Raw genomic sequence first — 27,419 nt, forward strand, 5'->3', positions numbered from 1 at the left:
ATCTTTGGTTCACCTTCATCTTTACATGAACACAGCATTGCAGTCAGCCACCTAGTGAGGAACTCTACCCACACAACCTGCACAAAGTTGGCAGGCAACAAATACTGGATTTTCTCCAAAACATGATATCACATATTTAGAGAATTTCTGCACAAAAAACAACTACATCTTGGTTCACATGCATTATGGAAAGAAGGAGGCAGACTTAACATTACACTACACGTTGGCCCATAAAAACGTTTTTAAAGGTCCAATGTGTGAACATTTCTCCCATCTAGTGTCATATATCGTAAATATACATCATATATCGTAATCAACTCTCTTGCACCACGCAGTTCAAAGTGAGTATTACAGCTTCTGTAGCCTTCACGCTTCTTTCTGATGACACCGCTCTCTTGCTCTTTTAAATATCCTTCTTTTTCTGGGCAAAGAAGACGACTCCTGTTCCTGAAATCTGTATTTTGAATACGTGTGGTCCTCCATGTTTCCTTCTTTAAACTTGCCGGGGCCGGGAAGCTACGATACCCATTAGCAGCATTAGCAGCTCCTGTGAGTTTATCAGGTGACAGTGAAAACGTGAAAGGCGGAGCAGTATGTCCTGTATGTCCCTTACCGGCTAACGTATTTCAAGATGGTGCATGAATATGGAGCGTCTACCCCAGTTCATGAGAATGCAAATGTAAAATTTCAAGCCAAAAGGAATACTTGGAATTGATGGTGGAGGTAAATATTCATGAAAAAGGACAAGTTTGTGAACGGGCAACACAGATTTGATAATGAACAACTAAACACGTTACACACTGGGCCTTTAAAGGCGCTGTAAGAGATTCTTTGCAAAAATTGTTGATATTTAAATGCAACTGCCAAACAAATCCCCCCCCCCCCTTCATAAGCTCCGCCCCTCCAGATTCACAGACCGATAACTTCTGGCCGCCACATTCAAATGCTGCCTCCCCCCCTACCATCAACTGACGCTGCCTGTTGCTGATTGGCTGGAACAGTGATTTGTGGGTCTTGCACTCCTTTCGGTTTGTTTTTTAACACCGGATTTTATTTTTTAACGCACACAGAAAACAGAGAGCTAGGTAACCAGCACACACTCTCTCTTTCTATGTGAAAGAGATATGTTGCTATTTACAGTACAGGCCAAAAGTTTGGACACACCTTCTCATTCAACGCGTTTCCTTTTTATTTTCATGACTATTTACGTTGTAGATTCTCACTGAAGGCATCAAAACTATGAATGAACACATATGGAATTATGTACTTAACAAAAAAGTGTGAAATAACTGAAAACATGTCTTATATTTTAGATTCTTCAAAGTAGCCACCCTTTCCTTTTTTATTAATAAGGGAAATAATTCCACTAACTAACCCTGACAAAGCACACCTGTGAAATGAAAACCATTTCAGGTGACTACCTCATGAAGCTCATTGAGAGAACACCAAGGGTTTGCAGCGCTATCAAAAAAAGCAAAGGGTGGCTACTTTGGGGAATCTAAAATATAAGACATGTTTTCAGTTATTTCACACTTTTTTGTTAAATACATAATTCCATATGTGTTCATTCATAGTTTTGATGCCTTGTGAAAATCTACAATGTAAATAGTCATGAAAATAAAGAAACACATTGAATGAGAAGGTGTGTCCAAACTTTTGGCCTGTACTGTATGTGGTATTGTTATTTTTTATTTTTTTTATGAATGTGTGCAAACCAATAAGCCTAAACCGCGAGGAGACATTCACTGATTTTGACAAAAAGTGTATTGGATTAACATCACTTACTATACCTTTAAGCCCATTAGAGGAATAATTCCCTTAGAAGACACAAAACAGACCTATACACAATTTCCCCAGCATTAACTCTTTGTTTTCTCTTTGTGTACAATGCTGTGATTGTGCTCTCCAAAGCTGCTTTCTCTAATACAAAGGCTGTCATTCTATCGCTGTGGCTTTTTGAATGGCTTCATAAGAAACAACTAAACAGTCATAAATAACCAATCAGTACAGGTACACATACAGTGTAAACCTGGCAGGTCCCTACCCAGAGCTCACTAATGATAGACGTTGGCTGGATCAAAGAGCCACGACTGGAAGATGGTGCCAGCCTTACTCAGCACTTACAAAGATCAAAGGCCTCTCACTGCACGTTTAAAATATATGGCACAGCTCATGAAAACTATAAATAGGTTTCTCTTGATATCAAACGTCTCAGAGATTGTGTGTCTTTGAAATCCGGTCTCAGCTGGGAAATCTATACTAATGTTGTCTCTGCTAATGGCAGTCAAGTAGCAGGGGCTGCATGGAGCTATGAGGCAGATACCAACTGAAGGTCCTCCATGGAAAGGGTACCCTGCCTGGAGAGCACTGTGCACAACAAAAGACAGAATGTGCCGATAGATAGATAAAAGATAGATAATATTTCAACCCTGTCTCATGGCAGTTCGTGAAATGGTCACGTTATTTAATCTATTGATTCGTGTACACGGACAAGTTTACGTTGTTTTTTTTTCGTGGTGGTCAGCACGTTATTTAAACTAATGTATTTCAATGGGAAGCATCTTTCGTGATCACAGCACGACTACGGTAGCGAGTAGTATGAAATGCCGAAAATTCCTAAACCCAACCGTCCCGTTGTTGTCGCGTGTCCCCCAGAGACCGCAGAGCGTGTCCCCGGCGTGTGACGTGTCCTTTCCCCGTTCCTTTTTCCTAAACCCAACCTCCGTATAGATGCTTCCCATTACATGCTTACCACCACGGAAAAAACGACATAAACGTGTCCGTGTACACAAATCAATAGATTAAAAATAACGTGACCATTTCACGAACTGTCGTGAGACCGTGTTGAATATTTACAGATTTTTTTAAAAAGGGTACTATTTCAGCCGCTGGGGTGCCAAAAACACAGCAAAATAACGGAAAATAACTTTCCTGTAATAATACAGTCATTTTTCCTAATTAAAAATACAGTTTGAAGCTTTCATTTGACATGCAACCTTGTGTTTTTATGTATGGCATTAATGTTTATTAATGAAGGATATTTACACCTGTAAAATATTTTCTCTATTCACTAAATTCATCTAATTTAAGAAATACATTTACAGCGTTACACTTGAATTTAACAATTTAATCTACGAAATAAAAAATATTTCACAGATCATTTTATAAATATTGGTTATTTTGCATGTAACATGTGACCACAAATACATTTTCTTTAAAAAAAAGAAAGAAATGGAAATGTTATGGTTATTCACATTTACATGCTTTCAATGTTATTTTACCATAGACATGTAAATTCAGTCTATTTTTGTAATTCTTTTAGATTTTCGTGTTTCCGTAAAATTACAGTTTTTACAGTGTAAGAAAAGATTAACCTGTATAGTCTCCCTTAAAGGATATATTTGTCTTTGGCATTCGAGAGAACACAGGTAACATAGCAGCACAAAGCCTCTCAATTAATAACACCCAACACACACACACCCACCCACACACACACCAGAGCAGACTTTATACCATATTGCATGATGCCCTACACCAAAATATTGCACACTCTCCCCAATAAAAGCCATTAGAGCAGTTCCACGAGCATCCTCCAGTCCTCCAAGTGGCAGACAGAGTCACAAAAAATAAAAATAAGTATTGTCAGTGATAGAAATATCATATTTAGTTGCAAATAAATTCACAGCAGAGAGCGATGATCTTGACAGTGTTTTGTCATTAAATCCTCATTACCGCAATCTGAATCCAGCCAACTCTTGTTAATCCCTTGAATCCTAACGTGGCCTGTGCATGTGTGTGTGTGTGTGTGTGTGTGTACAGTACGGTAGACAGCTGCAGGGAATCGGATGTGTCAAGGTTTCTGGTGTTTGATGTTCGGATGTTCGGATGTTTGCGCTATCCCTTTCAACTGGTGCGAGATGTAAAAGTTGAGCTTGGTGCCTTGGTGAACGGATGGTTTGGAATTCTAATATTCAGGTGCTGTGGGATTTTAGGGCTGTGTCTCTCGGAAATAGTTTTTCACTTCGGTACCTTTCGTCTCGGCTTCTCTCCTCCTGGTGCTGCTCAACTTTGGTATTTTGCTGCTGTGCTTTTGTGGCCAAGGGAAAGCTGTTTGTTTCCCCCTTGTTAGGCCATTGTTTAACAATAATATTATATATTGAATGAACCACAATGCAATGTTAATTCAATAATACAATAAGAATAATGAAGTGTAAGATATGAATACTTACAGAAATAAGTAAGGATCCACTGTGGTCACAGTCTACTCCCGTTGTGCTGTGCTAATGATGAAGGTGCTAATAATGGAGCTGGGCCCTGATGTGCCAGCTGTGATGAACAGAGGCATCCATCAAGTTCTCTTCCCGGGAATGGAGAGCGTGTTCGCTGCACATACGAGCACCAGAGTCGGGGGTGACAACTAGCGCATTTGGTTCACAGCATCCGGCGGGTGCTATCCAATCCTCGGGTAGGGTCGCGTCCTCAGTGCCAGCCCCTGTAGAGACAGAGGAGGTCATCCCTCTGGAAGAATGCTGCTTCTCATTGCAAAAACAAAGGCTGGGATTGTCAAAGCTGATGGCAAGGGGACGGGGCGGAGGAGCAGCCATGGCCGGCGGACTTAGGACAATAGAATAAATCACATGAAAAATGTCACAGCCGCACAAATGGAATTCGTACTGGGGGGATTTGAAAAATTTAGAGAGCCGTGCATAACGTGGGTGTTGTTTATCTGAGGCATAAACAGCTACACTCACATGGTCCACTAATCAGACAGTAAGGGTATTTCTATTCATTTCTGCTTTCATTTCCTGACAGGCATATTATGAAAGGAGTGCATGACAAAGTGCAGTGGCTGTATGCTGCTCAGAGCGGGCCGGTTTAGATGAGTGACTGTGACCTTTTAAGCCTGTGGAAGATTGGGTCAGTTGAAATCACACCTATTGTATTACAGTCAAGGAAAAGATACATTTTCCACCAGCACGAAGGCATTCTGAGGGTAGCAAATGGATGTTTTCCCTTGTCGGACAGGACTTATCATAGCAGTAAAATAACACGTGTAATGCCACGTTCACATGATATCGGTCAGCAGCTGAGAGGGGGAAACCTTTCATGCCACTGTCCGACTTGTAATTCTGAATCAGAGATATTGTGAATTTCTGACAGCGATGATATCTCCCACTTGGCAAAAAGAAGTGCGAAAGTATCAACACACCACAATTTCTGGGAGTTATGTCTGAATAAAATCCAATATTAGCACTAATAAATTCATTCCAGCTCATTCTAAGCGCAAGGATTGCAAACATGGGGAAACGGCCAGCCTGGTGAAAAAGTAAGATAAGATGAGATAATCCTTAATTAAACCCACAGCGGGGACATGTGCAGTGTTACAGCAACAAAGGGGAATGACAAGAAGCATCAGTTAAAAACCAAGATATTATAAATACGTAAAAAAGTAGAAAAAGGAAAGTAAAACCGTAAAAAAGCAAATAATAATAATAAGTAAACAGACTGAAAGGTAAAATACATAGCAGTCAGTATTTCACAGATGAAATATTGACATTGATATTGCACATGAGGGAATTGTCAGATATGGTATGTGTGGTCTGTTTGGAGCAGTGTAATTTAATAAGTGAGCTTTACAGGTGCTCGTAGCAGTGTCGAGTCACCGACGGTCAAGTCCGAGTCAAGTCTCGAGTCCCAAGTGTTTGAGTCCGAGTCACCAAAGAAGAGTCCGAGTCAAGTCTGAGTTGAGTCACCATTACCTGAGTTTGAGTCCGAGTCGAGTCACAAGTCCAGAAAATAGCGACTCGAGTCCATCACTGCCTATTACATAAAAGTAGTCTGAATCTTCATCCAACTTCCGAGTCCAATTTCATCCTCCAGTCCGAGTCCAAGTCCAAGTCATCAGTTTCCGAGTCCAAGTCGAGTCACGAGTCCAGAGAATAGTGACATAAGTTGGACTCGAGTCAGAGTCTGGGAATTCAAGCACTGGCTGGTAGATTTGGTTACCTCTAGACTAGAGGTGTGAATCTTCACTGATCTCCCTGATGTCTCCCATCATGTCAGTGATTCAATTTGATTCGATATCTCGATGCATCACGATGCATCTTGATGCGTCAAATACATTTTTACTACTAAAGCCATATAGGATATTTAATTCACAGCTTTTCAAGCTTCAAAAACAAAACATTCTGCAGTGCTCTAATACTAAATAAATTGGATACATAAAACTACAGCACTGAGCACATGGCACTTCCTGAATGTGCAAATAAACAGAAAGGTTGTTAGGCATACATTAAATTGTAAACAGAAATAATCGATTATGGCCCGGCCGATAATCGATGCAGCATCGTCCATGTCCACGATTCGATGCATCGATTATTTGATTAATTTCAACACCTCTACTCTAGACATAGCCAGGCTAGCTGTTTCCAGTCTTTGTGCTAAGCTGTTCTAACTAGCTGCTGACTATAACCGCATATTTACTCTATAGAAAACAGAGTATCAAACTCATCTTCATCAAGTCCTGGCAAGAAAATGAAATAAACGCGTTTCCCCAAAATGTCAAACTATTCCTTTAAGGAGAGACAAATTGACTAATTTTAAATTAACAGTATACAGTTATTGAAATATCATGTGCACTTTCTTCAGGGTGGCCCTGTATGTGTAGTGTTAAAGAGGTCACTGCTAGAGTCTTGATAGGCCATGTTGCTTCCTGTTGAAATCTATAAAATGTCAGTCCTTCCAGAGTTTTTTTGTGATTGTTGCGGGCAAAAATCCTTGATTATGCGGCATGTTTTCTTAAAAAATGCAATGGAATATGCGGGATATTTATGCAATTTTATGCGGCGAAAGTGCGTTGTATTTGAAAAAATGCGGCCCCCACATAAATATGCGGACTTTGGCTGATTATGCATTGAATTATGCGATCGCATAATCACGTTTTTCTGGAGGGACTGAGATGTCCATGACTGCTCAGTACACAGCATATGTGCAGTCTTTTGCTAACCAACAGTATCATCAATATGCTGATATATCACATATTCTATACATTATTTAGCTTGTATCTCAAATGGACTGAAATTCTGCCAAGGAGGACACGGAGGATTAAAAAAAAGCATGATGGACTCTTCAGAAGAGGTCATTATCTTCTCTTGAGTTTCTGCCTGGGAAATTCACCGGACACCACAATCTTCTGAACATACATCTGAACATCATACTGAGAAATCCAGAGAGAGTTGTGTGGAGCTGAAAGTCTTAATTAGCTTTGTAGCAACTCATTTGGCAATGGCTTGAATGTAACGGACGTTCATTAATATCAAAAAGTTACGCACTAAAGCTTTAAATTTGAACCTCCCTCCTCTGTTTACTTTCCTATTCCTGCTGGGGGGGGGGTTGTTTTTTTTTTTTCCTTTTTTTTTTTTTTTTTTTTTTTTGGGGCAAGCCCCATGGTGTGTTTCGTTATCCTTTTTTTTTTTTGAGGTAGTAATTCAAATCCGTCATCAATCGATATATATTTATTAGATATTTAATAGACTATTTGGATACATATCCACCTGATCACCTCTGTGGGTTTTCATAGTCTGAGTCTGCCTTATTTTCCTCAGGAAATAGGCTGTTTATTCATGCATACAGTATATTATTAGGGAGCCAAATAAGTTGGTGCTTTCATGACCAAGCCGATTAGCTGCATTATGATCTGCGGTGCTATTAGAAATGTGTACGCGTAAACAGATTTATTGTAAAAGAATAACTGCTCTCAGCTCAACGCCTCTTTTCTGACTGGTGTCTTTGTATCCAGCAGAAACCCCCAAAAACCCACTATCAACCCAACAGGAATCCTTTCTAAACCGGCCTTGTCCTCACATGACACGAGAGAGAAAAAATAAATCTGTTGACAAGGGTAACTTTTGAGTGAGATAACCTAGAAGTTTGGACTCCAAACGATCCACTGATAGTTCTCCATGTGCTCTCACTCTCCTCTTAATCACTTCCATCATTCTATCAATATTCGGTCTGCATCTGTTTATGTGCTAAGGCTCAGAGAAATGCCATTCGCTGTTTGACAGATGGGTGATTAATGAGACCGTGATGCAGTTTCAAAGGTGTCACATAGTGTATAGTGTGCTTTTAAAATGCAAATCATTAAAATTAATTAATAGCTTCTTAAGATGGCCGTGGCATCGTTGATGTGTATGGGATAAAAAACACTGTGAAGCATTACTCCTTTATTTTCCAGTGCGGTGGGTCCTTTGAAAATCACCTGGGTGATAATTAGTGGCTTTTCACTGCAACAGCTCTAGCACTGGTGTGTCATTTCTCGCATTCTCACATCCTCTCACACACAATATGGCACCTCATGGCCCAATAAGTGTTGCTTTTGAAACCTGGGGCATCGAGAGGGCAACTCAGATCATGCGTGCTTCGTTAGTTTTGGCTTTTTTTCTTTTGCCTTGACATTCTTCAATGTGAGCTCTGATGAGATCTAATACTTCCTAACAATCAAAACGGCAACAACAACACAAAGATGACCCTTAAAGTGGCCATATTATGCTCATTTTCAGGTTCATAATTGTGATTTGAGATTGTATCAGAATAGGTTTACATGGTTTAATTTTCAAAAAACACCATATTTTTGTTGTAGTGCACATTGCTGCAGCTCCTCTTTTCACCCTGTGTTCAGGTCTCCGTTTTAGCTACAGAGTGAGACCTCTCAACTTCTGTAACATCTTTGTCGTCAGTCGCACATGCGCAGTAGCTAGGTAAGGATTACATGAGCTAGCTAGCGGTTTCTCTAACTTCGGCCTATACAGGATTAGCCGGGAGACTTCTTCTAAACGAGGGCGCACTTCCAACTTTGCGTGGAATACCTGCAGAACAGGGACATGGAAGTAGTTCTATACAATTTATTCTGTAGATTAGGGTGAATTTGTGTGTGTTGTAGCAGTGTTTTGCCATTGAGAACGAGCTAGCATGCTAACGGTTAGCCCCCTAGGCCCCTCGTTTCGGCTAGTGACGTAGAAAGCCGTGCATATTTTTTACCAGCTCACCAGGAGACTGAAGGCAGGACACATTCAAAAAACGTATCTCACTCAGAACAGCATGGATGGAGTTTTTCAGAGACACAAAATAACACCCCAAATCCCAGAAAAAGTGTTTTTTTTTTCATAATAGGGGCACTTTAAAGTATGTGGTTACACTTTACTTGAAGGTATCTACCCAAGAGTGACATGACACGGTCATGAACGTGTCATAAACATTATATACAAGTCATAAATGTTTATGACATAACACTTCTGTCATTAAGTGTCATTCGGTTTTTGTCATAACAAGTTAGGGTTAGAGTTGGCGTTAGGGTTCATGTGTCATGACAGTGTTATGTGTTCATGACAGTGTCATATCACTCTTATGTAGATACCCTCAAGTAAAGTGTTACCAAGTATGGACTTCTACATTTTGTGACATTGCCAAACTTCTGTTTAAGGGCGCTGACACACCAGGCCGATTATCGGCCGTGGGACAGTCTGGTGAGGTCACTGACTCAAATCTGTTCGGTGTGTCCCGTGCCGTCGTCCATCTGGGGGGCTGTCGGCGTTCATTTTGGCCGACCTGACATGTTCAGTCGGCGGCAGGGCAGTCGGGACTCACCCAGAAATGATGAGCGGGATGAGGTGACTAGAGTCTCTCAAAATCTGACGAAAATCTTTTAAACTGACCTTTGTCGATCTGAAATGAAGACACGGCCTATTTCTCGCTTAAAATGTTTTCAGAAACACGTTTCAGTGAACTATTTTAGTACAATATGAGATCGTATTCTGAACGGCCGCCATGACAGTCTGGCTTTGAATTTCCGGAGAAAACAAACCCATGTGACGCGTTCGTCCAATCAGCTGCCTGTTTTCATTTCTTGGGCAACATTACAGAGTAGCGCCGCCTGCTGTTATAGAGATGTATTACGTCTCGTCTCCTCTCGTCTTTTTGGTCTGTTCTGTGGCAGTTTTTTGGACCTCAGGGACGCGACTGATCATATCGATGGGGTTTTCTGTCAACGGTCGGCCGTCGGCTATATGTGTCTACACCTTAAGTCTTAAAACTTTAAGCGAGACTGTGTGACTTTTTGAACACATTTTGTCCTCTTTCACACACACACACACACACACACACACACACACACACACACACACACACACACACACACACACACACACACACACACACACACACACACACACACACACAAACACACACACACACACACACACACACAATAAGATTAGCTTGTATTCCCAGCATGTCCTTATTTGTCAAGAGGAAGCTCCAGAATGAATCTATTTGAGTTGTTTCCAGCATGCACTCAGCAGAGCATGTCAATAAAAAATCATTAAAGCTAAACTCACATCAGGCAATGTGATATTTGGTGTTTACATTTACACAATCATCGCTTATGGATGAAATATGGGTAGAGCAAAGTCCAACCGTCTCAAAAAGTAACTGCCGATACGAAGACATTTAATTTCACGAATGTTCTTTAGAAGTTTAGTTATTAAAAAAATAGTGAGTGAAAGATTCATTACAAATTGATGTGCAATCACAGCTTTCTACTGTGAGTGTTGGCAAGTAAAGCGAGTGTAAAGTCTACCATCTCAGAGAAAGTGTTAATGAGAACCGCATAGCGCTGTGCCAACAGTGCATTTCACAGCTCTGACAGGGAAAATGTTCCCACTTACTGCACAGTTTGCATTTGCAATTAGGATCTTCTTGTGTATATATTGCCTTGATAAAGAAACAGCAACTATACACCCAAACAAAATAAACTGCAGCTGGGAAACATCGCAACAAATTCTTCTGACAAAACTACTGGAGCTTGTGCAATAAAAAAAAATAAATAAATTATTGCAATAATTAGATTAATACTAGTGCAATAAATACTCTTATTCTAATGCAACATGACATTGTATTTATGTACTTTTTATTGCACTGATCGGCAGTAGCTCTCCTAACTTTGTTGTATTCTGCATAGTCTCGCATTGCCAGACCTTCCTCCACAGCGCTGCGGAGGAGGGTCTGGCTAGTCCACACAGCACTTTATGATGGGAGAAAACGTGCTCTGGTTTGTTGGCATTTCTTTAAACCAATCACAATCGTCTTGGGTGGCGCTAAGTGCCCGACGGAGCCACGGTGCCTCTGCAAAATAGCCTCAGGAAGGAACTTGTTTTGGTGGAACGTGTACGTTCAAAAGTAGTTTTAGTCGTGCGACAGTCTAGCTAGCTGTCTGGATTTACCCTGCAGAGATCTGAGGAGCAGTTAGCCATAGTCCTCACAAATCCACCGGAGTTTAAAATTCTTTAAAAAGGAAGTGGAAGGTAACGGACATCCGGCCGAAAAGAGGGACATACGGCGGAATTTCTGGCGGCACTGGAGCAATCCCAGAAGTGGAACGTAATGGATATAGACTATATTCTTTACAATGACAATACAGACTTTTTTATTCTATTCTTTTCATAGCTTATGAGATTGAGAATGAGCAGTAACCTTTTTTTTTTTTGCAATAGTGGTAATAACAATAACCTAAAGTGAGACTATGTAACCTTTGAGATAAGAAAGAACACAATTCCTCTTACAAATGAAAATTTAAATTCATAAGCAATAACACTGCTCAAATTACAGTAATACACTCAGGGGCTTTGCTACTATAGACTTACTTGGTCCAGTACCAGTAGATCATGTTAGCAAACTTAATTATATATATATATATATATACACTGTATATCTGTAGTGGAAGTTTCCTTTGCAGCAGGGGAAGAGGTTTTCAGAGTTTAGTAAATTGAAACAAATAAGACAGGCTGAGACTAAAACCAAGTTGGGTTTTTGTATTTTATTAAAGATATATTTGCAAATAGGAGCAACATGATTTCACAAAAGGCCGCAGCCCAGTGTGGAGTCAGTTTCTCAAATGAGTGAACAAGAACACTAGGCTTATATGCATCTTCAGAGTGACAGCACACACGCACTTGGCTTATTATGACGCTACAATTCTTACAGGCAATCTGATACACATGCAGACATCTCGGAGCCATTTCGCCTCCTCCTCCCTGTACGACTTTCACCCCCCCAGTTACATCTTAACTGGCATGGGAAAACTAGAGATAGTTTTAGGGTGACCTTGTAGCCCCTATCTGTTCAGACAAACAGTGCTCACATTATGTTCCAGACTGGACGTCTCAGCAGTTAAGCAGAAACTGAGATCATTTTTTTCAAGTCTTTCAATAATGTGAGAGAATTAAAGTAGAAATAAAACATAAAAATATAAGGAATTATGCTTAAATGTAATTTTTCCCATTACATATCATGTTCAATATTGCTCTATAACAGACATTCCTGTGTCAGTTTGCTGACTTAATGATTCCTCTCTATTTGCATTAATATTACAATAGCTTAGCATTTGAGCTAAATGCTAATTCAGTATTTAGCATCATCGTCATCCCTTAACTGTCAGTTGGAGCTGCTCAGCAAAAGCTACACAGTCTCACATTAAACACAAATGTGTTCAATAAACAGAAAAGAACAGAAAAATAAAGCTCAATAAAAATATGACAGAGCAGCAGTGTCCGTTTCCTTTTAAGTTAGTTTTCCTGTTTAATGAATTAACTAATTCATAAAGAAAAAGTAAATACTAGCACGGTGAAAGCATATTTGGATCAATTAAGCCCTATACACTCGAGGACAAAAATCAATTATGTCAGCTCAATTACCAAAAGGTTTGTGCATGAAGATGCCACAAAACCATTGTATTAATTTTGCTGGCATTTATTTAGATTGAAAACCGATACAGTAGCATACATATAATTTGACTCCTGAAGACAGTTGTGTGGTTGCGGATGGATTTACTTTTGTCTTAGTTTTGCATTCTTCCAGTAATGTGCAGATATATTCCAACACAAACAGGGCCGTTTGAAGAGAGATAGGAGCAATAAAACAGCAGATGCAGTATTAAAACATTATATCTCTCAGTGATTTATACGGTCCGTCGAATGAAATGTGCATCTAGCTCGTGGTCTGGTTTGGTTTGGAGGAGACTGTGCCTCAATTGTGCTGGCCGTTAAAGTCATAGGACCCAATCAAATTCAGCTCACTGACGTTTAGAATACGCAGTGTCGCAATAAACTGCCCCGACTCTCGTCATGCACGAGGAGCCCCATCTCACAAAAATAAAATCCACTTTCATTGTCAAAGTTATATCACGTTCAAATTATACACTTTGTTGTAGGTTTGTGATCCAATTTTTATTCATTTGAAACCAACAAGATAGTTCAGACAGACCAGTTGGAGTGTAAAAGACCAAAAAAAAAGTGAAAGATGCAGACAACATACAATTATATCCAAAATAAAATAAAATATACCTTTACCCTAACCCTATATACACCCCCCCACACACAAATAAATAAATTTACACTTTGCTGTTGAATATTTTGCAATTTTCCATATTGTGCTCCCAGGTGAGAATCATATTGTATCCTAAACATTCTCCTAAACACTGCTGCACTGGAGGCTAATTCAATACAGTTTTGAACTCACATCACTTATTTCAAACTTTTATAACTTTTCGGAAACATGAACCAATATACCCCCAAACCATGTGTCCCGTCTGCACCCATTATCATTCACTAGTTTTGGTTATGGGCACACTATAATCTTATTACTGCATGTACTGGGAGTTTGAGAATAATTTGATCAAGCTGTTCCCTCAGTTTAATATTCCCATTTCCTTGGTAAATAATGATGTGCTTGTTTGCCTTGAAGCAATCAGCATTCATCAAAATGCATGTCTTATCACAATATCAATTCACTAAATACGACCATAATCAAAGCAATAATTATGTCGAGATGCTTATATGACCATGTCGTAATTGCGGCATTCTTGTAATTGAATTCAAATCAGCAGCCAGAGGCAAATGACAATCACTTCAATTCATCCAAACTCACAGTGTATACACGGCTGCTGAGCACGAGTGTCACATTCAGCTGGGCATGTAATTAGCTTAATCCAATTATTCTCATGATCAAAGTGAGAAGCAACAACTGCTTCTCATTTTGCCTCGAAGTGGTGTCACAATGGTCTGGTCTCTACATTTATCTATCTAAAAGAAAAGTGGTAATGTTCACAAATAGGAAATGTATGTAATTGGTGGGAAATTAAGTCTGGATCAACGGATACATTTCCAGGATCGTTGCCTGTAATGTCCCTCTCCTTCCGCTCTCTTTGTGTCGCCGTTCTCAAACTCTGTACGCTTTGGGAAACAACAACAAACTTCCAGCTAGCGAGCTATGCGCTGAAAATGGCAAGTTTTGAAGTCAATCTGGATGGTGCAACAAGGCCGGCCTGCTTGGTTCTTTTGGGGGATGATTGTAAAGATTTACAAAGAATATGTGTACGGCCTTTCCTCTCTGAAGGCCTTTTTACAGTTGCCGTAGCCAAGCTGGCGCGCGCCAATGTGACTTCAAAATGACGTAGATCTCACTGGCACGCCAGGATTTTGAGTGCGCGACCAGAGGGCGTGCACCACTATTTTTTTCAGCGGTGCACGACAAAGCGGAAACAGGAAGCATGGACCAGCTCCTGGGCAACCGGATGCCAGGACTCTCAGAGTGACTGCAAGTCTCTCATGTAATCTTACTGGGTTAAGAGGAGTTCTTTTATGGTGAATGAAAGGCTTGATCCGACGAAGTAGGTCATCCGATCAAATCGAAGCACTGACGGCAATGCTGCTACCAGTTATGCCGTTGTTTACCTTTTTCTTCTTCTTCTAGTCCGTAGAAAGAGCAAAGTCGGTAGCCTTTGCTCATTAGCGCCACCTCTGTTCAGGTGAAGACTGCAGCTAGTGTCCACCACGCGCGAATATAAACCGTTACAGCGCTCCCGTGACGTCACACTGCTGCTCAACAGCGGCAAGTATACCCCACGTTTAACTGGAACGTTTGGGGACTGATTGGTGGGATTGCTGTGGATGAAGTACACACGGCTATTTAACCATGTATGCAGCTAATTTAAATAGCTCCCGTTACTGTATTGTGTCCACAGTTAACATTCATTCATTAATTTAATATTGTATGCAGCGTTTTCTTTTGCGGGGTGCAAATGTTCCACCAAAACAAGTTCCTTCCTGAGACAGAGCCACCGCTGCCGTGTCCGGAGCTTAGCACCGCCCAGGACGATTGTGATTGGTTTAAAGAAATGCAAACAACCCAGAGCCTTTATTTTCTCCTATCCCAGATTGTATGTGTGCTGTAGCCAGACCTTACTCCACGGAGCTGTGCAGATAGAGCTGGCAATGCGAGACTAGTGGGAAATCAAAGCAAACAATAATCTTTTGTGTATGATTCAAGGTAGCAGATGGTTTAATTTTGAGACTTTGCAATAACCTACAAAATGTACTGGTGCGATCGAGAGTATTGATTTAAATGCAGGCTTTAAAGGTCCCATGACATGGTGCTCTTTGGATGCTTTTATATAGACCTTAGTGGTCCCCTAATACTGTATCTGAAGTCTCTTTTATATAGACCTTAGTGGTCCCCTAATACTGTATCTGAAGTCTCTTTTATATAGACCTCAGTGGTCCTCTAATACTGTATCTAAAGTCTCTTTTATATAGACCTTAGTGGTCCCCTAATACTGTATCTGAAGTCTCTTTTATATAGACCTTAGTGGTCCTCTAATACTGTATCTAAAGTCTCTTTTATATAGACCTTAGTGGTCCCCTAATACTGTATCTGAAGTCTCTTTTATATAGACCTTAGTGGTCCCCTAATACTGTATCTGAAGTCTCTTTTATATAGGCCTTAGTGGTCCCCTAATACTGTAGCTGAAGTATCTTTTATATAGACCTTAGTGGTCCCCTAATACTGTATCTGAAGTCTCTTTTATATAGGCCTTAGTGGTCTCCTAATACTGTATCTGAAGCCTCTTTTATATAGACCTTAGTGGTCCCCTAATACTGTATCTGAAGCCTCTTTTATATAGACCTTAGTGGTCCCCTAATACTGTAGCTGAAGTCTCTTTTATATAGACCTTAGTGGTCCCTTAATACTGTAGCTGAAGTCTCTTTTATATAGACCTTACTGGTCCCCTAATACTGTATCTGAAGTCTCTTTTATATAGACCTTAGTGGTCCCCTAATACTGTATCTGAAGTCTCTTTTATATAGACCTTAGTGGTCCCCTAATACTGTATCTGAAGTCTCTTTTATATAGACCTTAGTGGTCCCCTAATACTGTATCTGAAGTCTCTTTTATATAGACCTTAGTGGTCCCCTAATACTGTATCTGAAGTCTCTTTCCCATAATTCAGCCTTGGTGCAGAATTACAGCCACTAGAGCCAGTCCCACAATGAGCTTTCCTTAGGATGTGCCATTTCTGTGTCTGTAGCTATTGAGGAGGAGAGAGGGGGGGGGCAAGGTGCAGGGTGGGGGTGTGGCCTTGACCAACTGCCACTTTGCTCGTTTGAAAGCCATGATGTCTCTCTCTCATGGGCGGGCCAAATTCTCTGGGCGGGCAAAGCAGAGAAAGGGGAGGTAACCTTGCTCCTTATGACCTCATAAGGAGAAGATTCCAGATCGGCCCATCTGAGCTTTCATTTTCTCAAAGGCAGAGCAGGATACCCAGGGCTCGGTTTACACCTATCACCATTTCTAGCCGCTGGGGGACCATAGGCAGGCTGGGGGAACTCATATTAATGTTAAAAAACCTCAAAGTGAAATTTTCATGCCATGGGACCTTTAAAGTGAAACTATAGGCAAAATGTATGTATTCATGTGTGTACAAACCTCCTTGTTAAATTTGAATAAATCAGCATTCAATCATACATCACTGATTGAACGTATTTTACACCCCCACAAGTACAATCACAGCCACGTCTACAATCAGCAAAGACAATCAGTAACGGCACACACACACACACACACACACACACACACACACACACACACACACACACACACACACACACACACACACACACACACACAAAGGCAGAGCAGCTTCCATACAACCATATTATAAAGCACGCCATGCATGCTGATTGCTGACACGCACGTACGCACGCATTAACTTGCTTACTAGTTATTCAGTTGTTGAGGAGGTTTTGCTTTGGGTGTGTGTGTGTGTGTATGTGTGTGTGGGGGACTATCATCATCAGAAGAGCTCATTTAGTTAAAAGGAACCCACACGGCTGCTCTTTCATTTTCTGTCCTCCACTATCTGAAGCTCCAGCCCACTGATACTGACGGAGGAAGTCAATGATCGATTTGTTGCTTTTGTTTCTATGCTGAGTTAGCCACGCTTCATATAATTGCACTGTATCAGGGCTGCGCCAGGTGTTTGTTCACTCCTCTTTAACAGAATGAAGTCCACCGCTGCATGGGAGTATGAGATGAAGCAGTAGAGACACAACTGTCTTTTATTTTGTTTAAAAATGGTTTTTACTATTCTTAGCTACAATGCACAGGTTTTTATACACCAAATAGACTATGTTTTTTATGAGTGGTCGGTTTTATTTAGTTGTTTTGTGAAGCACTTTGTAATGGGAATTTTGAAAAGTGCGCTATAAATAAAGATTATTATTATTATTATTATGATGATTTGATCACACCCTGGGTGCTGGTGTGTGTTTTATGGGTGGATTAAGGCATCCTGGGCCAAAAATTGCTTCTGGTCATGCAGTATCTATTTACCACGCTACACTAAAACGTAATTGTACTGAACGGTGGCACCTTAGCTACAATGCTAAGGTTTCTAGCAGATGATCTTTATGTTGCAGAGATCCAAACAGTGTGGGGCTTTACTTTGGGACACTACTCACTCATTTTAGCATGCCAACAGGCTCACAGTGACAATGCCAACATGCTGATGTTTAGCAATGTTCACCATCTTAGTTTGATGTGACTGTCTCTGATGCAAGTGTTGACTTGTGTGTATTCTTTTTTGTGCATATCCACGAAAAGCACCGTCGCTGCATGGCGCTCCCTTTTTGTCGGCTAAAGTCAACTGCCACCACGAAGGGACCGTCGTCTGGCGGTGCCTGTACCCGGGCTCAAAGTAACCGGCTAAACTCAAGTGCCAACTGCTGCTGAGCAGTGACAGGATATCATACAAATCGGTGTGCGTACATTTTCGTACTATATCGTACAAACCCGTTCATGAGAATGCGTTGTATTTGGTGTGGCCCCGCTGCAAATACATTCAAGTTAATCACACTTTATCAGTGCGTGGTTGGAGGTCTACAGCGAAGAGTTGTGATGGAAGGTTGTGTGGGAGCCTGCAGTGTGTTCGAATAAAGTGATGCCAAACTCAGGAAATGCGCCAGCAGTAAAGTGTGACACCACTGTACTTCTGTTGTGCTTACGTTAATTATGATACGTGAAAATACATATTGTGTGAAATGTTTTGCCGATTTCAACAGCCCTAATTGGCATCATCAACTAGGACATGTCTGCCCACAACATTTCTCGAATAAAAATGTGCCACATATTGTGTTTTATGATACTACACCATACAGTTATGTATATATTAGCGATCTATGTATTTAACATACTAACTTACCGACTGTTCATCACTTCCTGTAGACAAATGAGACGGCTTTAACAGCTTCTGTGTCGGTACTCCTGCCTGCTTCTCCAAACTGGAGGCGCGCTGACCGACATCTACTGTAGCTAACACACTGACTATGGAGAAGTAGCTCATGCAACCCCACAAAAATAACTGAACTATACTGTACATTTAAGCTAATAAAAAAGGGTGTATTTTTGCATTAAGATCTTACAGCTTTAGTGCCTGTCTCAGGACTCTTCCTGGCATCAGTGAACGCCTGCAAGACTTCTATTTGAAGACGAGCCTGTTCTTTGTCTGCACCTACTGTGTGCCCTCAATGCAACGAAGTCAAAGTGTGTTAAAAACTCACTCCTCACTCCCGTTGTATGCTGTAAACACAGCAGTTCCTCCCATTCATTCAGAGGGTCAATGTGTGTCTCACTTTAAGAGGAGTGTGGATCTCATTAGCCCATCTGCCCTGGGACATTTGGTGTCTGGATCTCCTTGGCAGTTGCCAAAGCTAAGTTCACAGCCGGCTGGACACAGTGGTTTCCATACAGGTGGGAAATGCTGCACAATTGATACTGAATTACACAATGTGGGCTGCTGCTGATGCCTACTTCATTTGAGAACTTTGTCTGACATGTTCCAAGAATGAGAAAGAAAAAAATACATTATAGTACATCTACAACCACTTGATGAGCCAAATTCCTGCTTGTCTGTGGACTGGTTACACTCTAAGAAATACATCCGTAAAATAAAGTACCCAAATAAAAAAGTTCTGGTAGCTCATTACCCGGATTTTGACCCCCCCCGTAATTAAACATTAGGAATGTTTGTAGCTACAGTTAAAATAGAGAACATTTTCTGATGGCCTGTAAAAGAAATTCTCATACAAAGCTGCTCAGTTAGTAAAGTTCTGAAAACGAAAAAAAGTCAGAGTCATAAACGTCAAAAAAATGTTTCACAAATGTCGAGGAAAACAAGCAACAAATGTCTAAAAAACCCGCCCGAAACGTTGGAAAAAAAGTGACACCGTGGAGAGGTTCATAATTGTATTTGGAGGTTATATCAGAATAGGGTTAAATGGTTTCATTTTCAAAAAACACCATATTTGTGTTGTACTGCACATTGCTGCAACTCCTCTTTTCACTCTGTGTGTTGAGCTCTCTGTTTTAACTACAGAGTGAGACATCTCACTTCTGTTCCATCTTTGTTGGGAGTCGCACATGCCCAGTAGCTAGGTTAGGACTACAAGCTAGAAGCTAGCGCTGCTAGCGGTTAGCCAAAAACACTGCAACACTATAGAACTACTTACATGTCCCCGTTCTGCAGGTATTCACGCAAAGTTGGAAGTGCGCCCTCGTTTAGAAGAAGTCTCCCGGCTAATCCTGCCTCGTACTGACCGAAGTTGGAGAAGCAGCTAGCTGATGTGGTATTAGCTAAAGTGGTTAGCACACACCAAATGTTTCGGCCCATGGCGTAGACGGCCCTGCCGATTCTGACCAGCTCACCAGGAGACTGAAGGCAGGATACATTCAGAAACCATATCTCACTCAAAACAGCATGGATGTTGTTTTTTTTTCTTCAAGTTTGTATTCATGTGGAAGCACCAGAGACACAAAAAACACCCCAAATCCCAGAAAAAGTGATAATTTGGGCACTTTAAACTCCTGAAACCAACCTCTGTGGCCAGCGAAAGTTGTCGGGAGCACAAATATTGCAATTCGAAATGTAAAAAAACTAAATGATACAACTGTGAGCAATTTCTGTAAAAATAAGCAGATACACAACTGTTAATATACATGTTGTTCTTAGAGTGTACTTCAAATTAATATGAAACTAACTGTCAGTCAGTCATTGCACAGAGAACACTGCCACGGTTAGCATTAATGATACTGTTCCTGTTAGACTTGAGTCTACAGATCCCCTCCTGTACATCTGGCATGAAAGATTACAGTTGAGGGGGAACATCAGAGGAGTCAGCATCCTGCTCCGTAGGATGATGGAGCTTGTTTCAGCGAGGACCCGCTCTGTGTATTGATCTGCTCATGCAGCATTCCCAACGCTGTGAGTGAAAATTTGCCTCTGATCTGAACCAGCTTTCAAGTGGGCAAAAACAACCTCAAACAATCTGACTCAAAGGCATTTTTTTTGTAATATACATCAAGAGCACAGCGGAGTATGCAGATAAAAAAAAATAAAAATAAAAGTCAAGCCTGCAGAGCTAGTTCAAAGCATAATGATTTTCTCCTGACTATCCTTCTGAGCCACTCTTAATTTTGCTGAGATGCTTTCGATGTCGATTACACAGGAACTGATGCAGAATCAAAATAGTTGGGAAGGGTTTCAAACGCTTCACGGAATAGCCCCTCCGATGAATTCCGTAAGCAGCTCCTAATTCTACATCAAACTATTTCAGCAAGGACTGTTGGGGAGCAATTTGTTAATGGACGGACCAGTAAGCGAAGGAACTAATCGGAACGTGAAATCTTTGGACTTCATTACAAATGTCTTTAAAAGATAGCAGGGTTAGGATCCACAGCTGACGCAGCCAACGAACACATAGCTGAGTAACACTGAGGGGCCTGCAGCACAGGTTCAGGTTTTACACCGGCAACAGACGAGAACGTGTGTTTTAGATCTCAGATCTCTGCAGGGTAAATCCAGACAGCTAGATAGACTATCTGTCCAATCTGAGTTTTCTGTCGCACGACTAAAACAAATTTTGAACGTACACACGTTCCACCAAAACCAGTTCCTTCCCGAGGATATTTTTCAGCAGCACCATGGCTCTGTCCGGCACAAGGCGATTGTGATTGGTTTTAAGAAATGCCAATAAACCAAGGGTCTGGCAATGCCAGACTCTTTCATGTTTTACACCGGCAACAGACGAGAGTGTTTTACACCCTGCACAAAAAAAGATTGTCAGGAATTCTCTCACTTTCCGAACTGCTTGTAAAGTGTGGAAAACACTTTCACTTTTTGCAATTAACACATTTCAATGAAAAAAAAAATCTACTTCTAGTTACTCTCTCTGGTCTAGTCTGAGTGTTTTATTTTACTCCACGTGAACTCATGCATCCCTGTGTAAGTGAACAGTGAGACTCGAGGATCATTTAGAGAATAGCTTAAAGAGTTAAACCAGTTTTTCTGTGCTTATAATTTGGACCGACAAGGCATCACACTGGATTCAACTTTGCAAACCAAAGAAGTGGTTACTACAGCACAATTCATGCTGCTGCTAAGGTCTGAATCAAAGATGCAAAAGTCAGTTTACAAAACTGCAAAGTGTGTGACATGTCACCCTGGCCGCATTTTGTAAAGCTGGTATTTCTGGCTAGCAATGGATTTGCAACACATTTGTGAGTGCTTGTCAATAATACTCTGAAACGACATCACTAGAATATCCCCATGTTGGGAGATCTATATTAGTATTAGTACTGCTGATGATTTTAAACAAAAAAATAATTGTGCTGTTTTTAAGGGTGAGACCAAGACCAATGCCATGCTCAATACAGTTCTATTCTATTTTATTATTATTATCTAAATAAATGTAAGCCTTTGTAAGAAAAAGATGGACTTTTTTGTGGCAAAACATTATGCAAAAAAAGAGTGAATATGTATTCAAGTTCATTAGTGTCAGTATTTTTGTGGAAAGCAGTGTGAGATAATCCGCAGTTCACTCCAGACAGTTTGGCAGCAAGATGCCAAAAAAAGACCTCTTGAAGATCATCCAAAGTCTAATTAAAAGATCATGCCCATTTCAGACTTGCTGAGCGGAGCCAAGGATGACACATCCCGGAAAATTAAAGTCTGACAGTGACTGCACAAAACACAGATCATAGTAGTCTTTTTAACCGGATGTTTAATGTTACAGTAGTGACAGTATTTCACCAATTGCGTGACACAACAGAGAAACCAAGAAATAAGCACAGGTCCTTAACAAATCTGCACTCTGATCTGAAGATTAGCAACAGTCGAAATGACTTTAATCAACATGAAAGTTCTCAGTAATTCAGCCAGATAGATAGCGGGGGGTGGGGGGGGTGGTCTGACAAACTCATCTCCGTTGTAGCCTGTCTTAGTCAAAATGACCCAGAAAAAAAACATACATACACAGAAAGCATGTACCTCCTGTCCATATTTCAAAAAAAGGCTGACAGATAAAAGGAGAGAAAAGGGTCCAGACCTTAATTGTAGAGTGGTGGAGCTCAGCATCCACTTCTCCGCATGTCGCCTTCTCCTCCGCTGCCTCTGCCTGATGATTTCATCAAGACAGATTTAAGACCCTCTGTGCTGCCGTTCACGTCTCAACGGCGTGGCTGCCACTCACACGTGAACGCTGCGTCCCTGAATGACTGAATGAATAGGGCTTACAGGTGTACATGTCGAGAATGCGCTCCAGAGCTCACGCTGTGCTCCGCTGCTCACAGACTGAGATGTGCATGGGAGAAGAGAGAGAGGGCAGCTTATTTGGCACTCAACCCCTCCCTCCCTCCCTCTGTTCTACTCTCCTCCCGCCGCCCTTCCTTTCTCTCTCACTCTCTTATTCCACTTCACCTTTTCACTGCTCCCGTTTAGCTCCCAGCCTTTTCCCTCGTACCGAATGAACACCCTGGGCTTCCTCTTTCTGTCCGTTGGTATTAATTCTAGTATTTGTCTGATTTCCTGCAGGTGTGTGTGTGTGTGTGTGTGTGTGAGAGAGTGAGTGAGTGAGTGAGAGAGAGTGTATTTATATGGGACTGAGGGGGTCTCTGGTCTGAGGGCATCCTTCCTCCGCAGCGCTGTGGAGGAAGGTCTGGCAATGCGAGATCTTAACTAGTCGTTAACTGTTGTCGCTGCAGGACAGTCACCTTTTGTCGGCTAAACTCAACTGAGGCCGCTGAAGGGGGACGTAAACATAGACAGTAAAGTGAATGGACAAAGCGACGCCGTAGACTTCCACGGAGACCAGTGAAGGATGTTAGAAGCACGTTTCCGGTGAGCGCTGAGCGTTACTGAGCAGCCTCCAACTGAGCTCGAAGACGTAGATGTGATGTGAGCAACCTGACTGAAAGTCGGAAGTCTTCTGGTAGCTGTGCCAAGAGAAATCTCAATCATTCCTAATCTTACAGAGATGGAGAGCGTAGGTATATGTAAGGAGATAACATAGGCACAGGCTAATTATTGATCACTAAAATGCTAGTTAACATTAGTAATTAAACTTAAACAGCAAATGTAAGTCCAAACTGCTGGCGAGCTTCCCCTGTACTATACGGTAATTCCTCTACTGTGTGACAGAAAGTCGCGTGGTTATGACAATCGTTAGCCTATTTTTACTAAAACGTCTGCTACGGAGCCATAACATGAGATACAAGGTAATGGAGCCTTTTATATATTGTTGTGTTTCTTTAGAAATAAACAACGGACAAATAGAGTCTTTAAACGCTTCAGATGTGAAGTTATTCACTGTCAAAGTGACGTTAAAATGAATGCTAGTCAATGGAATGCTAACGGGAGGTGATGGCTTGTTAGCATCAAAATGTCTCCATAGGAGGTACGCTTTGCGGATGCTTGCTTACCAGCTTGGACGTAAAGGAGGAAAGCAGGCAGCGGACCAAACCACTATGAGGCAAGGGAGGGGAGACTCAAAATGTTTCTAAAACTTAAGACGCATATTTTTTTCTCCGTTTGCATTTGTATTGTTTTTACACAATTATTTTAGGTATATGTCATTATATTATTAACAATACACATCATGGTTTTAAATTATATTTTTTGGGGGGTACAACCCTCAGATGGGGTAACTCCTGACCCCGACGACCCCCCGCCCCCACTGCGATTTCTGCCTATGCTTGCGTGTGTCTACGAAAGGAGTGTGAAAAGAGATAACAAAAAAAATCTCATAGCCACTGATTTAAACAAGCACAAAACCACCAGAACGTGCGACACTATTAAATATTTTGACATTGAGAGATCCCCCCGAGGAACCGTTAAGTGCTACTCTTCCTCCTTTTGAAAAGTGTGACATTTAGATGAAATGCTGAGGGTGAGCCACCCAACGTGAGACTAACCTTTACTAAATATTGCTTGTGGCTACGCGTCACGTGGCTGTGGCAACTCCATATTCGGAAAATATTAAAATCCAAGTGTCTCTCTGTAACAGTTGTAAAGCCACGATAGTGTGCACATTAGCAGACTCTATAAGGCACCATATTAATTTAGATTTAAGTGCTCATATTATGCTTTTTGCCTTTTTCCCTTTCCTTTATTGTGTTATACATCTTTTTTGTGCATGTTATAGGTTTACAAAGTGAAAAAGCCCAAAGTCCCCCCCAAAGGGACCATCTCCAACAGAAAACACTGTTCACCAACTGCTCCAAACAGCTCTATAGTAGTCCAGCCTTTACTTCAGAGACAAACGTGGTCACTTTGTAACACACGTTATAATGCTCGCCTAGCTGCTAGCGTGGCACGCCCTCATACTCTGCTTCTGACTGGCTAGTAGTCCTTACCTAGGTACTGTCAGGGCACGCCCTCATACTCTGCTTCTGACTGGCTAGTAGTCCTTACCTAGCTACTGTCAGGGCACACCCTCATACTCTGCTTCTGACTGGCTAGTAGTCCTTACCTAGGTACTGTCAGGGTACACCCTCATACTCCGCTTCTGACTGGCTAGTAGTCGTTACCTAGGTCCTGTCAGGGTACACCCTCATACTCTGCTTCTGACTGGTTAGTAGTCGTTACCTAGGTACTGTCAGGGTACACCCTCATACTCCGCTTCTGACTGGCTAGTAGTCCTTACCTAGGTCCTGTCAGGGTACACCCTCATACTCTGCTTCTGACTGGTTAGTAGTAGTTACCTAGGTACTGTCAGGGTACACCCTCATACTCCGCTTCTGACTGGCTAGTAGTCCTTACCTAGGTCCTGTCAGGGTACACCCTCATACTCCGCTTCTGACTGGCTAGTAGTCCTTACCTAGGTCCTGTCAGGGTACACCCTCATACTCCGCTTCTGACTGGCTAGTAGTCCTTACCTAGGTACTGAGCATGTGCGACTCCCAACAAAGATGGAACAGAAGTGAAATGTCTCACTCTGTAGCTAAAAACAGAGAGCTCAACACACAGGGTGAAAAGAGGAGCTGCAGCAATGTGCGGTACAACAAAAATATGTTTTTTGAAAATTAAACCACAAAAACCTATTCTGGTACAACCTCTAAATACAATTATGAACCTGAAAATTAGCATAATATGAGCACAAAAAAAAGCAAACCAATATTTTATGTAAGTAAGATTAGCACCTCAGCCAACAAGTGACGAAATGAAATAACCGCCTCTGAAGCAGTCAATCATATTTTGAAATCTTTCCTCTCCAGCACTGTGACAAAGCTAAAATGTAAACTTTGTCCATTATACAGTAACAGCAAACTACAATTGCTTTATTTCCATAATCTTGCTAATGCAAAGACCAATGTCTAGGGGTATTATGCTTACATGAATTTATTATATATATATATATGGTTTGTTTTCATGTTTTTTATCTGTATACTGCAGGCCTTGCTCGAGCCAGTCTGTAACAAGACTCTTTCCGAGCTTCATCACAATGAGACCCAACGGTGCAGCAGCTGTGGCCTTTCAAAGTTTGAAATGTGACCTTTATTTCGTCCCCAATCACAGCCATTTGTAAGTAAGGCTGGATGTGAGCAGTTTAGCTTTTTTTTTTCTGGAAGTTGTTTAAACTTTAGTGGAGAAAAAAAAAAGATACTGCAGTTGTTTTTCCTTGTTATGGAGCTGTATAGTAAAGTGCCTTTATGGATCATCTTAGACTCTAATCAGCACTTCATTTTTGATTTGTGTTCCACTTATGTTCCGAGATCCCCTCAATAAAAATGGCGAAAGCGACACATATTTCATGCTTTTGTAATGAGTGTTGATTTGCAAAATGTCAGAAATTGGCTTATTGGCTAAAATAAAAAAGATACCAGAACTCTTAAGTGTTTTATTTTTTATTTTATTTAATCTTACAATTACTGTATGCCTGGCAAAAATAGCAGCAAATCCTTATGTGATGTGATTTTGCAGATCCTAGTCTCCTGGTATAATCGTATATCAAATCTAAATGAACATGTATCCTTTATCTCACTCTCAAAAACAAAAGAGCAGAATTGAAAAGCTGGTAACAAAGGTTGGTTTCTGTAACCTACAGCACGTTCTACACCAATGTTGTGCGTGGCCTTAACTTGATTGCGGTGAACTCAGTTTTCCGCAGCTTTTTGATGCGAGTGCTGGAGGTGATGATTGGATGCTTTGTAGCTGTGAACTATTTTGTTTCTGCACGTCTCCACAGTTTGCCTTGCAAGAGGAACAAGTAGGTCAAAGCGCCTGGGGACCCTGAAAGCATTTTGACAGACTTCCAGATCTCCTGGAAGTTGGTCTCCAGAGGGGTGAAGGCAATATTTAGGGCAAAGCCTTGCACAGTAATCTCCTTTCTGCAGCCGGAACTGGGAATATGAACACAAAAAATAAAAATAAAAAAAAGATTGAGAAACACTGGTTGTAATTATGATAAAGCTAGAGAAGCTTGATAAAGGCTAGACACTTACACAGATAGATCCATGATGCGGTCAGACAGGTGTAATATTGTTGCTGAGAGACGAGTATGTCCTGTTTGGCTTATAGGCTATTTTAAGTAGCCTACAGCAGAGTCATTGCATTGCCATAGCAAGTCCCCTATGGTAAAGCATCCTCTACCTTGTCACTGCACTGTTAGCAGACAGCCACTTGCGCAAAGTGTAGCAATGGTGGCAAAAAGGGGCAGAGAGAGAGAGAGAGAGAGAGAGAGAGGACAAGGCAAAGG

At 41.2% G+C, this 27,419-nt stretch overlaps 1 protein-coding gene across 2 annotated transcripts in view; it reads right to left on the reverse strand.

Moving 5' to 3' along the window:
• Window positions 1-23,032, reverse strand: part of LOC120543993 (galactosylgalactosylxylosylprotein 3-beta-glucuronosyltransferase 1) — a 34,103-nt gene extending 11,071 nt beyond the window's left edge. For both annotated transcript variants that reach the window (XM_039777460.1, XM_039777459.1), the window contains exons 1-2: window positions 22,773-23,032; window positions 4,230-4,492 (exon numbers count right to left, since the gene is read on the reverse strand). The gene's annotated coding sequence lies outside the window, so the exon portion shown is untranslated. The remainder of the gene's footprint in view (window positions 1-4,229; window positions 4,493-22,772) is intronic.
• Between the last annotated feature and the right edge of the window lie 4,387 nt (window positions 23,033-27,419).

This window comes from Perca fluviatilis, chromosome 16 (assembly GCF_010015445.1).
Source record: "Perca fluviatilis chromosome 16, GENO_Pfluv_1.0, whole genome shotgun sequence".
NCBI classification, from domain to species: Eukaryota; Metazoa; Chordata; class Actinopteri; order Perciformes; family Percidae; genus Perca; species Perca fluviatilis.